Consider the following 16434-nt stretch of genomic DNA (forward strand, 5'->3'; position numbering starts at 1 on the left):
CCAGTTCAGGGAGGAGACAGACACCGCACCCTTTTGCAAAAAGAAGCAAAGTGGATCATTTGTACAGGAGCAACAGGTCAGCTTGGTCTGAATGACCGCAATGATTTAAATGCGTTTTTGTAATATTGTATCTCTTTGTAGTAACATGTTTATTAATGATCTCTTGTGTGCACGGCGCCTGGTTGTTGTGGGTTACCATGGCAACCTGATGCCGGGGTATAAGAGGTCAGCACGTATGGGCATCTGCATCTGTAGTGGCCTGAGGAAGCGCGATCACTCGTGTGCGAAACGGCCGTCGCCACTGGTATGTGAATCTGGCTAACTGCTACCTTCAGCCACCCCCCACGTTAGTGGCTTCAACCCCACTTCTCCTCCTCCACCTCCTCCTCCACTTTCACCTCTGAATTATCTGCGTGCAGCACCAGTCAGTCATCAGTTTTTAGCTGGAAGCAGTGTAGCACGGCAGTGGAGAAGCGGAAACAGGCCGTGCTGAAGCTAATATGCTTAGGTGACAAACAGCACACCCCGCAGAGCTGTGGCAGGGGATAAGGGACCAGACTGAGGTGTGGCTCTCGCCACTCAACCTAGAACCAGGCATGGTTGTGTCTGATAATGGCCGTAACTTGGTGCAGGCTTTGGAGCTTGGCAACCTGACACACATCCCATGCCTAGCCCACTTTTTTAACTTTGTGGTTCAGCGGTTTCTTAAAACCTACCTCAAAGGTGCGCCGCGTGTGTGCACATTTCCGCAAGTCATCAACAGCTTCAGCTGGTCTGTCAATGCTGCAGCAGCGCTTGAAATTGCCAGCTCACCGGCTGTTGTGCGACGTGAGCGGGTGCTGGAACTTGGCGTTCCACATGTTGGCCAGGCTTTGTGAGCAGCAGAGGGTAGTAATGGAATACCAGCTGCAACATGGTCGTCACCTTTCCAGTCAGTTTCCGCTATTCACAAGTGAGGAGTGGGAATGAATGTCTGACCTCTGTGAGGTTTTAAGAAACTTTGAGGAATCAACACAGATGGTGAGCGGCGATAACGCTATTATCAGCGTCACCATCCCACTTCTGTGTCTACTCAAACGCTCGCTGCTCACAATTAAGGACAAAGCTTTGCATGTGGAAGAGGTGGAAATGGGGGAAGACTATACACAGGGTGATAGCCAGACCACCCTCAGTTCGTCTTCTCAGCGTGAATTGGACAATGAAAAGGAGGAGAAGGAGCAGGAGACGGTTGCCTCCACCACAGAGGGTAGTACCCATGGAAGTTTAATTCCATCTGTTCAGCGTGGGCGGGCAAAGAGGAGGAAGAGGATGAGGAGATTGAGAGTCTTCCTCCTGATGAGGACAGCGAAGTCTTGTCTGTTGGGACTCTGGCACACATGGCTGACTTCATGTTAGGCTGCCTTTCCTGCGACCTGCACGTTATACGCATTTTAGACAATACGGATTACTGGTTGTTCACCCTTCTCGACCCCCGCTACAAAGAGAACTTCAAATCTCTTATTCCTCTGGTGGAGAGGACGAGAAAAACAGTGCAATACCAGAAGATCTTTGTGGAAAAATTGCTCCAAAAATTTCCATCCGTAGTTCCTTACCCAGCCAAGTAGGGGAGACAAGGGAAACACACAGCAGTTTCAACAGGCAGGGCAACACTCTCCAAAGCCTCATCCTCATCCTCCTTCTCTTCTTCCATAATATCAACTTGCTTATTCGTCGCATATAATGCCCTTCGCATATAATGTTTTACAGGGTCAGCTTAGCTGCAGGCCCTCGAATATAATTCGGTTTGGTGCGTATTATTGCCAGTCTGTAAAAGTGGCGTACTATTCGGACAACATCGTTCCCAGCAGGGACCTGTGAGTCCAAGATGCATCCAGACATCCTCCCCATGCTGTTCCCGAACCATTTCGGTGGGGTTTCTATCAATTTCTGACCTTTTCCTATGAACCAGGCACCCTCCCCTCTTCAGAGCAGGGGGTGCCTGGTTTAATGCTCGGGTTCTCCCATTGACTTCCATTATACAGCATCCTGATGTGTTCGGCCAGAGATCCCGAGCACTTTGGTGCTGTGTTGTATTAAAGCACTTTGGATCCCCAATTAGTGCAGCAAGGTGTAATAGAATAGCTCCTATTACCCAGGCTTTACACTCCCCTATTGGTCCCTGCTCTTTCCAAATAGCATGGCTGAAACCTCCCTATTATATTAGGACATTATAATTAACCACTTTCCGACTGCCCATTAACTATAAACGTCCTTGGAGGTCGGGTTTATCTCTGAATGGACATTTTGGAATATCCATTCAGAGATCGCAGTTGCACGCTAATCGTGCAGCTGCTGTGTCGGGGTGCCCACTGTCAGTGACAGCAGGGCAACCCAGAGAGAAGGCAGGGACCGTTCCTGTATGTCCCTGCCTTCTAGATTGCTGTATGCACAGCAGTGAATGAGCGCTGTGTATACAGATCAGGAAGTGATGTGCCGCTTCCTGTCCTGGCCCGGTGGTCATGTTAGTGCAGGAGCTGTTGGGTCTTCCATAGACATCGATGCCCTAAGGCTGTATAGTATAGTATAGTGCTGTACAGTCTCTCTGGGGGTGTATTTCCCTTGTAACTGAGGCTACTATGTCAGTCTCAGTAACAGGAGAAACCAATAGTAAATAAATAAATAAAAGTGAAGAGGTTTTGCATGACCTTATGGGGACACAAATTAAAAGTTTACATGATTTTTTCCCCCCAATTGTCATAAAAAATAAAAAAAAATAGAAATATTTGGTATCACTGCATCCATAATGACCAGCTATATAAAAATATTGCATTATATATGAATGCCGTAAAAAATAAAAATAAATAAACATTACGCTAAAACAGCCTTTTTAGTTACCTCACCTCCCCAAAAACATAATGTCAATCACATAATGTCAATCGATCAAAAAGTCATATGTACCCCATACCGTAATTATAGCAATAAAAGCATCACCTCATCCTGCAAAAAATGAGCCCTCACACAAGACCATAGCCAGAAAAATCTAAAAAAAATATGGCTCTAAGAAAATTGAAACACAAAAACATGATTTTTGTTCTAAAAATGCTCTTATTGTGTAAAACGCAAAAAAAAGGACAAATAATATAAATTTTTGGTATTGCGGCACCTGTAACAACTAGCTATACAAAATTTCACATCATCTACCCCATCAAGTGAATGGCGTAAAAAATAAAAATAAATAAACATTATGCCAAAACAGCTTTTTTTTTTGTCATCTCTAGAGTTGAGCGAACACCTGGATGTTCGGGTTCGAGAAGTTCGGCCGAACTTCCCGGAAATGTTCGGGTTCGGGATCCGAACCCGATCCGAACTTCGTCCCGAACCCGAACCCCATTGAAGTCAATGGGGACCCGAACTTTTCGGCACTAAAAAGGCTGTAAAACAGCCCAGGAAAGAGCTAGAGGGCTGCAAAAGGCAGCAACATGTAGGTAAATCCCCTGCAAACAAATGTGGATAGGGAAATGAATTAAAATAAAAAAAAATAAAAAAAATAAAACAATATCAATTGGACAGAGGTCCCATAGCAAAGAATCTGGCTTCATGTCAGCAGAGAATCAGTCTCCTCATGCCATAGCAGAGAATCTGGCTTCATGTCAGCGCAGAATCAGTCTTCATGTCATAGCAGAGAATCTGGCTTCATGTCACCCACCACTGAAACAGGCCACTGTCACACATTTAGGCCCCGGCACCCAGACAGAGGAGAGCGGTCCCGTAACAGAGAATCTGGCCTTATGTCAGCGCAGAATCTGTCTTCATGTCATAGCAGAGAATCAGGCTTCACGTCACCCACCACTGGAACAGGCCACTGTCACACATTTAGGCCCCGGCACCCAGACAGAGGAGAGCGGTCCCGTAACAGAGAATCTGGCCTTATGTCAGCGCAGAATCTGTCTTCATGTCATAGCAGAGAATCAGGCTTCACGTCACCCACCACTGGAACAGGCCACTGTCACACATTTAGGCCCAGGCACCCAGACAGAGGAGAGAGCGGTCCCGTAACAGAGAATCTGGCCTGATGTCAGCACAGAATCTGTCTTCATGTCATAGCAGAGAATCAGGCTTCACGTCACCCACCACTGGAACAGGCCACTGTCAAACATTAAGGCCCAGGCACCCAGGCAGAGGAGAGAGGTCCCGTAACAGAGAATCTGGCCTTATGTCAGCGCAGAATCTGTCTTCATGTCATAGCAGAGAATCAGGCTTCACGTCACCCACCACTGGAACAGGCCACTGTCACACATTTAGGCCCCGGCACCCAGACAGAGGAGAGCGGTCCCGTAACAGAGAATCTGGCCTTATGTCAGCGCAGAATCTGTCTTCATGTCATAGCAGAGAATCAGGCTTCACATCACCCACCACTGGAACAGGCCACTGTCACACATTTAGGCCCAGGCACCCAGGCAGAGGAGAGAGGTCCCGTAACAGAGAATCTGGCCTTATGTCAGCGCAGAATCTGTCTTCATGTCATAGCAGAGAATCAGGCTTCACGTCACCCACCACTGGAACAGGCCACTGTCACACATTTAGGCCCCGGCACCCAGACAGAGGAGAGCGGTCCCGTAACAGAGAATCTGGCCTTATGTCAGCGCAGAATCTGTCTTCATGTCATAGCAGAGAATCAGGCTTCACGTCACCCACCACTGGAACAGGCCACTGTCACACATTTAGGCCCCGGCACCCAGGCAGAGGAGAGAGGTCGGGTAACAGAGAATCTGGCTTCATGTCAGCACAGAATAAGTCTTTATGTCATAGCAGAGAATCAGGCTTCACGTCACCCACCACTGGAGCAGGCCACTGTCACACATTTAGGCCCCGGCACCCAGACAGAGGAGAGGTTCATTCAACTTTGGGTTGCCCCGCAATATAATGGTAAAATGAAATTAAAAATAGTATTGAATGAGGAAGTGCCCTGGAGCAGAATAATATATGGTTAAGGGGAGGTAGTTAATATCTAATCTGCACAAGGGATGGACAGGTCCTGTGGGATCCATGCCTGGTTCATTTTTATGAACGTCAGCTTGTCCACATTGGCTGTAGACAGGCGGCTGCGTTTGTCTGTAATGACGCCCCCTGCCGTGCTGAATACACGTTCAGACAAAACGCTGGCCGCCGGGCAGGCCAGCACCTCCAAGGCATAAAAGGCTAGCTCTGGCCACGTGGACAATTTGGAGACCCAGAAGTTGAATGGGGCCGAACCATCAGTCAGTACGTGGAGGGGTGTGCACAGGTACTGTTCCACCATGTTAGTGAAATGTTGCCTCCTGCTAACACGTTCCGTATCAGGTGGTGGTGCAGTTAGCTGGGGCGTGGTGACAAAACTTTTCCACGTCTCTGCCATGCTAACCCTGCCCTCAGAGGAGCTGGCCGTGACACAGCTGCGTTGGCGACCTCTTGCTCCTCCTCTGCCTTCGCCTTGGGCTTCCACTGGTTCCCCTGTGACATTTGGGAATGCTCTCAGTAGCGCGTCTACCAACTTGCGCTTGTAGTCGCGCATCTTCCTATCACGCTCCAGTGTAGGAAGTAATGTGGGCACATTGTCTTTGTACCGGGGATCCAGCAGGGTGGCAACCCAGTATTCCGCACACGTTAAAATGTGGGCAACTCTGCTGTCGTTGCGCAGGCACTGCAGCATGTAGTCGCTCATGTGTGCCAGGCTGCCCAGAGGTAAGGACAAGCTGTCCTCTGTGGGAGGCGTATCGTCATCGTCCTGTGTTTCCCCCCAGCCACGCACCAGTGATGGGCCCGAGCTGCTTTGGGTGCCACCCCGCTGTGAATATGCTTCATCCTCATCCTCCTCCACCTCCTCCTCATCCTCGTCCTCCTCGTCCTCCAGTAGTGGGCCCTGTCTGGCTACATTTGTACCTGGCCTCTGGTGTTGCAAAAAACCTCCCTCTGAGTCACTTCGAAGAGACTGGCCTGAAAGTGCTAAAAATGACCCCTCTTCCTCCTCTTCCTCCTGGGCCACCTCCTCTTCCATCATCGCCCTAAGTGTTTTCTCAAGGAGACATAGAAGTTGTATTGTAACGCTGACATGTTGGTGGAGTACTCGAAACAGCGCAACAGGGCACACAGGTCTCGCATGGAGGCCCAGTCATTGGTGGTAAAGTGTGTCTGATCCGCAGTGCGACTGACCCGTGCGTGCTGCAGCTAAAACTCCACTATGGCCTGCTGCTGCTCGCACAGTCTGTCCAGCATATGCAAGGTGGAGTTCCACCTGGTGGGTACGTCGCATATGAGGCGGTGAGCGGGAAGGCCGAAGTTACGCTGTAGCGCAGACAGGCGAGCAGCGGCAGGGTGTGAACTCCGGAAGCGCGAACAGATGGCCCGCACTTTATGCAGCAGCTCTGACATGTCGGGGTAGTTGCGAATGAACTTTTGCACCACCAAATTCAGCACATGCGCCAGGCAAGGGATGTGCGTCAAACCGGCTAGTCCCAGAGCTGCAACGAGATTTCGCCCATTATCGCACACCACCAGGCCGGGCTTGAGGCTCACCGGCAGCAACCACTCGTCGGTCTGTTGTTCTATACCCCGCCACAACTCCTGTGCGGTGTGGGGCCTGTCCCCCAAACATATGAGTTTCAGAATGGCCTGCTGACGTTTACCCCGGGCTGTGCTGAAGTTGGTGGTGAAGGTGTGTGGCTGACTAGATGAGCAGGTGGAAGAAGTGAGGAGGCGGAGTAGGAGGAGGAGGAGACAGGAGGCAAAGAATGTTGCCCTGCGATCCTTGGCGGCGGAAGGACGTGCGCCAAACAGCTCTCCGCCTGGGGCCCAGCCGCCACTACATTTACCCAGTGTGCAGTTAGGGAGATATAGCGTCCCTGGCCGTGCTTACTGGTCCACGTATCTGTGGTTAGGTGGACCTTGCCACAGATGGCGTTGCGCAGTGCACACTTGATTTGATTGGACACTTGTTTGTGCAGGGAAGGCACGGCTCTCTTGGAGAAGTAGTGGCTGCTGGGAACAACATACTGTGGGACAGCAAGCGACATGAGCTGTTTGAAGCTGTCTGTGTCCACCAGCCTAAATGACAGCATTTCATAGGCCAGTAGTTTAAAAATGCTGGCATTCAGGGCCAGGGATCGAGGGTGGCTAGGTGGGAATTTACGCTTTCTCTCAAATGTTTGTGAGATGGAGAGCTGAACGCTGCCGTGTGACATGGTTGAGATGCTTGGTGACGCAGGTGGTGGTGTTGGTGGTACATCCCATGTTTGCTGGGCGGCAGGTGCCAACGTTCCTCCAGAGGCAGAGGAAGAGGCCGAGGCTGCGGCAGCAGCAGAAGAGGCCGAGGCGGCAGCAGCAGAAGAGGTAGCAGGGGGAGCCTGAGTGACTTCCTTGTTTTTAAGGTGTTTACTCCACTGCAGTTCATGCTTTGCATGCAGGTGCCTGGTCATGCAGGTTGTGCTAAGGTTCAGAACGTTAATGCCTCGCTTCAGGCTCTGATGGCACAGCGTGCAAACCACTCGGGTCTTGTCGTCATCACATTGTTTGAAGAAGTGCCATGCCAGGGAACTCCTTGAAGCTGCCTTTGAGGTGCTCGGTCCCAGATGGCGGCGGTCAGTAGCAGGCGGAGTCTCTTGGCGGCGGGTGTTCTGATTTTGCCCACTGCTCCCTCTTTTGCTACGCTGTTGGCTCGGTCTCACCACTGCCTCTTCCTCCGAACTCTGAAAGTCAGTGGCACGACCTTCATTCCATGTGGGGTCTAGGACCTCATCGTCCCCTGCATCGTCTTCCACCCAGTCTTGATCCCTGACCTCCTGTTCAGTCTTCACACTGCAGAAAGACGCAGCAGTTGGCACCTGTGTTTCGTCATCATCAGAGACGTGCTGAGGTGGTATTTCCTCATCATCAGGAAAAATAAGTGGTTGTGCGTTAGTGCATTCTATCTCTTCCACCCCTGGGGAAGGGCTAGGTGGATGCCCTTGGGAAACCCTGGCAGAAGAGTCTTCAAACAGCATAAGAGACTGCTGCATAACTTGAGGCTCAGACAGTTTCCCTGATATGCATGGGGGTGATGTGACAGACCGATGGGCTTGGTTTTCATGCGCCATCTGTGCGCTTTCTGCAGAAGACTGGGTGGGAGATAATGTGAACGTGCTGGATCCACTGTCGGCCACCCAATTGACTAATGCCTGTACCTGCTCAGGCCTTACCATCCTTAGAACGGCATTGGGCCCCACCAAATATCGCTGTAAATTCTGCTGGCTACTGGGACCTGAGGTAGTTGGTTCACTAGGACGTGTGGCTGTGGCAGAACTGCCACGTCCTCTCCCAGCACCAGAGGGTCCACTAACACCACCACGACCATGTCCACGTCCGCGTCACTTATTAGATGTTTTCCTCATTGTTCCCGTTCACCACAATTTTGAGAATGGAAAATTTGGGAATAGTTTTTCAACCCAGAAAAAAAAGTGTGCTTTTACGGTCACTACAAATAACTTGACCAGCTAAAACAGTACACATTTGGTTGAATAGAGATGTCAGGCCTGTTTTTTTTTGCGCTGTGTGACAGGTATAGATTTAATCACAGAATCAGATTTCTATCAGCACGCTAGCGTGTGTCTTAGGTTTTTCTGAATGACACTATCAGTACCTTCAATGTAAGATATTCTTTTTGGGATAGATTTCAAGTAGGCCTCATATACCAGAAACTAGTTATTTTGAGAAACTAGTTATTTGAGAAAAATTTGGGAATGGTTTTTCAACCCAGAAAAAAAAGTGTGCTTTTACGGTCACTACAAATAACTTGACCAGCTAAAACAGTGCAGATTTGGTTGAAAAGAAATGTCAGGTCTATTTTTTAGGCGCTGTGTGACAGGCTCAACTTGCCCCTGATGTAATATATGGCCAAAAAATAACCACACTGTTGATGGTTAAATGCACTTGGGTGACACAGGCTCAGCCTGCAGCTGATGTAGTATATAGCCAAAAAATAATCAGACTGTTGATGGTTAAATGCACTTCGGTGACACAGGCTCAGCCTGCAGCTGATGTAGGATATAGCACAAAATAACCACACTATCGATGGTTAAATACACTTGGTGATAGCTTGTGCTGGCGCACCACAAGTCACAAAATGGCCGCCGATCACCCCAGAAAAAAAGTGATCTAAAAACGCTCTGGGCAGCCTCAAAAAAGTGAGCAAGTCAATAATAGCACTTCAATGATCCACAGCTGCAGATCGATCACAGAATGAATTCTTTTGGAGGAGTTAATCTGCCTAATCTCGCCCTAACGTCGCAGCTGCAACCTCTCCCTATACTGATCATAGCAGAGTGACGTGCGGCGCTACGTGACTCCAGCTTAAATAGAGGCTGGGTCACATGCTGCACTGGCCAATCACAGCCATGCCAATAGTAGGCAAGGCTGTGATGGCCTCTTGGGGCAAGTAGTATGACGCTTGTTGATTGGCTGCTTTGCAGCCTTTCAAAAAGCGCCAAGAAAGCGCCGAACACCGAACCCGAACACAGACTTTTACGAAAATGTTCGGGTTCGGGTCCGTGTCACGGACACCCCAAAATTCGGTACGAACCCGAACTATACAGTTCGGGTTCGCTCATCCCTAGTCATCTCCCCTCCCAAAAAAACATAATATTAATCAATCAACAAGTTGTATGTAGCCCAAAATGGTAGCAATAAAAACATCACCTCATCCTGCAAAAAACAAGCCCCTACACAAGACCATAGCCAGAATATGGCTCTAAGAAGATGGCAACAGAAAAACATTATTTTTTAAAAAAATGTTCTTATTGTGTAAAACGTAAAAAAAAATCTACAAAAAAAACCATATTTGGTATCGTTGCAATGACCAGATCTCTAAAAATATCACATGATCTACATCATCAAGTGAAAAAAATATATAGAAAAATAACACCAAACTGCTTTTTTGTGACTTCACCTCCCCAAAAATGAGATAAAAAGGGATCAGATAGCGAAATATACCCCGAAATGGTGGCAATAAAAACTATAGCTTGTCTTGAAAAAAAATAAGCCCTCATGCAAGCATAAATGAGCTTATAATGTATTGTGTTTGTTCTTATTGTAAACACCTCCACACACAGACCAGGCTTCCAGCATAGTGTGTCGGTATACAGACAACAGGGGGATATGTTAAGGGAAATATGTCTTTCAGCCAGAACCTCATCCTGATGACCACACAAATATGCCTAATAATTGGACCCAGTGGTATTCACCCATTCAGTATGGCCAGTAGCATTGTGTCCCTTGTTAGCATATCTAAGGCAGTTGAACAACATCCTCTTGACCAAGAGATGGGGGAAGATATTTGGGTGGTCATAGGGTGGAGTCTATGGTGGGGGGCTGGGACACAGCAAGATATAGGTGAAAGTTGGGAGTGAGGCTGGGGCTTCTCTTCCTGGACACCGATGGATGCAGGAGCAAGCTAAGTTATATGTGAGCGTATGTGGGTATGTATATAAGTATAATATCCCAGTAGACTTTATATGTGTACATATAGATATTAGCAGTCTGCAATTGTATTACCAATTAGATTATATGCTGTTTATGCATGAGTCTCTATATGTACATGTACTAATGGTCAGGTACTGGATGTGAGCTGGTTAGAAGAGTAGATCCAGTAGACTGTATATTGGTGGACTCTGGATATACTGTATATACATATACATTATTAGCCACATTTGCTTAGCATCCAGGTTGGGCAGGAACAGAGGTGGCTGTGTGTGGTGGTGTCCTCTATGTATTGTGTTATCTGTATCTTTATGTATAATGTCCATTGCTTTGTCATCTCTATGTTATCAGTAAACTATTTTTATATATAAGTATCTGCGAGGGTTGTGTGTTGCTCCTGGGGTATATAAAGGACTGACAGAGGTGTAATTATACACAGAATAATCGGGTTGTATGGGAAACAGGGCAATATGCTAGGAATAGAATAGAAGGGATGGAAAACGGAGATATACATAAATCTCCATTTTCCAAGAGACAAAAATTCCCTCTTCACAAGTATTATTTTAAATGCACTACACCACTTAAAAATTCTTTGGATGGTGTAGTTTAAAAAATGTGTTCACATTTTGGGGGTTTTCACTGTGTGGGTACCTCAGAGTCTGTTCAAATGCAACATGGCACCTAAATACCATTCCAGCAAAATCTGCCTTCCAAAAGGCGCTCCTTTTCTTCTGAGCCCTGTCGTGTGCCCATATATATCGGTTTACGACCACATATGGGGTGTTTCTGTGAACTGCAGAACCAGAGTAACAAATAATGAGGTTTGTTTTGTTGTTAACCCTTACAGGAAAAAAATGATTAAAATGGAAAATCTGCAAAAAAACCTGAAATTTAGAAATTTCACCTCCATTTTGCTTTAAAGCCTTTAAGGGTTAACAACATTTATAAAACCAGTTTAGAATAGTTTGAGGGGTGTAGTTTCTAAAATGGGGTCATTTATGGGTGGTTTCTATTATGTGAGCTCCTCAAAGTGACTTCAGAACTGAACTGGTCCTTACAATTAGAAAATTTCAAAAATTTCTTCTGAAATTCTAAACCTTCTAAAGTCATAAAAAATTAAATTACATTACTAAAATGATGCCAACATAAAGTAGACATATGGTGAATGTTAATTAATAATTATTTTATGAGGTATGACTATCTGTCTTAAAAACAGAGAGATTCAAATTTAGAAAACTTTTTTGGTAACCTTTTGGATATTTTTTAGAAATAAATGTAAAACATATTCACTAAAATTTACCATTAACATGATGTATAATGTGTCATGAGAAAACAATCTCTGAATGGCTTGGATAAGTAAAAGTGTTCCAAAGTTATTACCACATAAAGTGACACATGTCAGATTTGCAAAATTAGGCCTGGTCAGGAAGGGGGCAAATGACCTGGTCTGGAAGTGGTTAAGCTGTCTATGCACTCTCTCTATAATGTGGATAATGCCCCCCTGTTATATCTCTACACTATCTCTAAGCAGTCCCTGCACTCTCCCTATAGTGTGGATAAAGCCTCCCTATTATATCCCTACACTATCTCTAGGCAGTCCCTGCACTCTCCCTATAGTGTGGATAAAGCCTCCCTATTATATCCCTACACTATCTCTAGGCAGTCCCTGCACTCTCCCTATAGTGTGGATAATGCCTTACTATTATATACCTACACTATCTCTAGGCAGTCCCTGAACTCTCCTTATAGTGTGGCTAAAGCCTCCCTATTATATCACTACACTATCTCTAGGCAGTCCCTGAACTCTCCCTATAATGTGGATAAAGCCTCCTTATTATAGCCCCACACTATCTCTAAGCAGTCCCTGCACTCTCCCTATAGTGTGGATAATGCCTTACTATTATATCCCTACACTATCTCTAGGCAGTCCCTGAACTCTCCTTATAGTGTGGCTAAAGCCTCCCTATTATATCACTACACTATCTCTAGGCAGTCCCTGAACTCTCCCTATAATGTGAATAAAGCCTCCCTATTATATACCTACACTATCTCTAAGCAGTCCCTGCACTCTCCCTATAGTGTGGATAAAGCCTCCCTATTATATCACTACACTATCTCTAGGCAGTCCCTGAACTCTCCCTATAATGTGGCTAAAGCCTTCCTATTATATCCCTACACTATCTTTAAGCTGTCCCTGCACTCTCCCTATAATGTGGATTAAGCCTCCCTATTATATCTCTACACTATCTTTAAGCTGTCCCTGCACTCTCCCTATAGTGTGGATAATGCCTTACTATTATATCCCTACACTATCTCTAAGCTGTCCCTGCACTCTCTCTATAGTGTGGATAAAGCATCCCTGTTATATCCTTGTACTATCTCTAAGCTGTCCCTGCAATCTCCATATATTGTGGATAATGCCTCCCTGTTATATCCTTACACTATCTCTAAGCTGTCCCTACACTCTCCCTATAGTGTGGATAAAGCCTCCATGTTATATCTCTACACTATCTATAAGCAGTCCCTACACTCTCCCTATAGTGTGGATAAAGCATCCCTGTTATATTCCTACACTATCTCTAAGCAGTCCCTGCACTCTCCCTGTAGTGTGTGTGGATAAGGCATCCCTGTTATATCCCTACACTATCTCTAAGCAGTCCCTGCACTCTCCCTATAGTGTGGATAATGCCTCCCTGTTATATCTCTACATTATCTCTAAGCAGTCCCTGCAATCTCCCTATAATGTGGATACTGCCTCCCTGTTATATCCCTACACTATCTCTAAGCTGTCCCTGCACTCTCCCTATAGTGTGTGTGGATAAAGCATCCCTGTTATATCCATACACTATCTCTAAGCAGTCCCTGCACTCTCACTATAGTGTGGATAATGCCTCCCTGTTATATCTCTACATTATCTCTAAGCAGTCCCTGCAATCTCCCTATAATGTGGATACTGCCTCCCTGTTATATCCCTACACTATCTCTAAGCTGTCCCTGCACTCTCCCTATAGTGTGTGTGGATAAAGCCTCCATGTTATATCCCTACACTATCTCTAAGCTGTCCCTGCACTCTCTCTATAGTGTGGATAAAGCATCCCTGTTATATCCTTGTACTATCTCTAAGCTGTCCCTGCAATCTCCATATAGTGTGGATAATGCCTCCCTGTTATATCCCTACACTATCTTTAAGCTGTCCCTGCACTCTCCCTATAATGTGGATAATGCCTTACTATTATATCCCTACACTATCTCTAAGCTGTCCCTACACTCTCCCAATAGTGTGGATAAAGCCTCCATGTTATATCTCTACACTATCTCTAGGTAGTCCCTGCAATCTCCCTATAATGTGGATAATGCCTCCCTGTTATATCCTTACACTATCTCTAAGCTGTCCCTCTACTCTCCCAATAGTGTGGATAAAGCCTCCATGTTATATCTCTACACTATCTATAAGCAGTCCCTACACTCTCCCTATTGTGTGGATAAAGCATCCCTGTTATATCCCTACACTATCTCTAAGCAGTCCCTGCACTCTCCCTATAGTGTGGATAAAGCCTCCCTATTATATCACTACACTATCTCTAGGCAGTCCCTGAACTCTCCCTATAATGTGGCTAAAGCCTTCCTATTATATCCCTACACTATCTTTAAGCTGTCCCTGCACTCTCCCTATAATGTGGATAAAGCCTCCCTATTATATCCCTACACTATCTTTAAGCTGTCCCTGCACTCTCCCTATAGTGTGGATAATGCCTTACTATTATATCCCTACACTATCTTTAAGCAGTCCCTGCACTCTCCCTATAGTGTGTGTGGATAAAGCATCCCTGTTATATCCCTACACTATCTCTAAGCAGTCCCTGCAATCTCCCTGTAGTGTGAATAATGCCTCCCTGTTATATCCCTACACTATCTCTAAGCTGTCCCTGCACTCTCCCTATAGTGTGTTTGGATAAAGCATCCCTGTTATATCCCTACACTATCTCTAAGCAGTCCCTGCAATCTCCCTGTAGTGTAAATAATGCCTCCCTGTTATATCCTTACACTATCTCTAAGCTGTCCCTGCACTCTCCCTATAGTGTGTGTGGATAAAGCCTCCATGTTATATCTCTACACTATCTCTAAGCAGTCCCTGCGCTCTCCCTATAGTGTGGATAATGCCTCCCTGTTATATCTCTACACTATCTCTAAGCTGTCCCTGCACTCTCCCTATAGTGTGTGTGGATAAAGCATCCCTGTTATATCCCTACACTATCTCTAAGCAGTCCCTGCAATCTCCCTGTAGTGTGAATAATGCCTCCCTGTTATATCCCTACACTATCTCTAAGCAGTCCCTGCACTCTCCCTATAGTGTGTGTGGATAAAGCATCCCTGTTATATCCCTACACTATCTCTAAGCAGTCCCTGCAATCTCCCTGTAGTGTGAATAATGCCTCCCTGTTATATCCCTACACTATCTCTAAGCTGTCCCTGCACTCTCCCTATAGTGTGTTTGGATAAAGCATCCCTGTTATATCCCTACACTATCTCTAAGCAGTCCCTGCAATCTCCCTGTAGTGTAAATAATGCCTCCCTGTTATATCCTTACACTATCTCTAAGCTGTCCCTGCACTCTCCCTATAGTGTGTGTGGATAAAGCCTCCATGTTATATCTCTACACTATCTCTAAGCAGTCCCTGCGCTCTCCCTATAGTGTGGATAATGCCTCCATGTTATATCTCTACACTATCTCTAAGGAGTCCCTGCACTCTCCCTATAGTGTGGATAATGCCTCTCTGTTATCTCTACACTATCTCTACGTTGTACTTTAACTGCTCAATAGTAATATTTTGTGAATAAAGACTTTCTTAGTCACTGTCCCTAGCGCCTGTAACGTCTCTCCCTGCACTAAGTTCACTGGAAAATGGACCGGGCTTGAGGAGACTTTTTACAGGGCTGTGACATCACAGGGGCTGGCTATCTGCTGATTGGCTGTTTGCACGGCACTATGGGTGATCCCTCGTTCCCATGCTTCTTACTTCCTCTTTCTAACTTGTGCAGCAGCCATTTTAGAAAAAAATCTGATTTGTTAACACGAAGCGCAAGGAAATTCAACTTCAAGATTAATCAAATTTTTCCTGAAATTTGGATTGAATTCCACTACGTCAATTTAGCTTTGCCCAACTCTATTGTTTACATTCCTATAGAGACATAAAAGGGGAGATTTATAAAACTGGTGTAAAGTAGAACTGGCATAGTTGCCCATATCAACCAATCAGATTCCACCTTTCATTGTCCAAAGGACCTGTCAAAAATAAAAGGTAGAATCTGATTGGTTGCTATGGGCAACTGAGCCAGTTCTACTTTACACCAGTTTAATAAACGATCCCAATAGTCTCTACTGGTTACTCAGGGTTACAATGTCTACCTGCTTATTAGAACTAGACATAATCAGTAGATTACTATACAGACACTCAGTTCCCCCTCTACCACCCCCTATCTTTATTACCTCCCTTCTACCAGTGGATAATGGTATATTTATCGCTACAGATTATACCACCACAGTTACTAGCTCAGTGTTACTGCACTGGATCATGCCTCTTTCATTTTTATGAAATTCCACAAACACTTAAATTTCAACCTTAAAGAGGACCTTTCACCGATTTTTACACTATGAACTAAGTATACAGACATGGAGAGCGGCGCCCGGGGATCTCACTGCACTTACTATTATCCCCGGGCGCCGCTCCGTTCTCCCGCTATGCCCTCCGGTATCTCCGCTCACTAAGTTATAGTAGGCGGAGTCTGCCCTTGTTCTGCTCTAGCACTGGCCAATCGCAGCGCAGAGCTCACAGCCTGGGAGGTTATTTTCTCCCAGGCTGTGAGCTCTGCAATGCGATTGGCCAGTGCTAGAGCAGAACAAGGGCAGACTCCGCCTACCATAACTTAGAGAACGGAGATACCGGAGGGCATAGCGGGAGAACGGAGCGG

This window comes from Bufo bufo, chromosome 4 (genome assembly GCF_905171765.1).
Source record: "Bufo bufo chromosome 4, aBufBuf1.1, whole genome shotgun sequence".
NCBI lineage: Eukaryota > Metazoa > Chordata > Amphibia > Anura > Bufonidae > Bufo > Bufo bufo.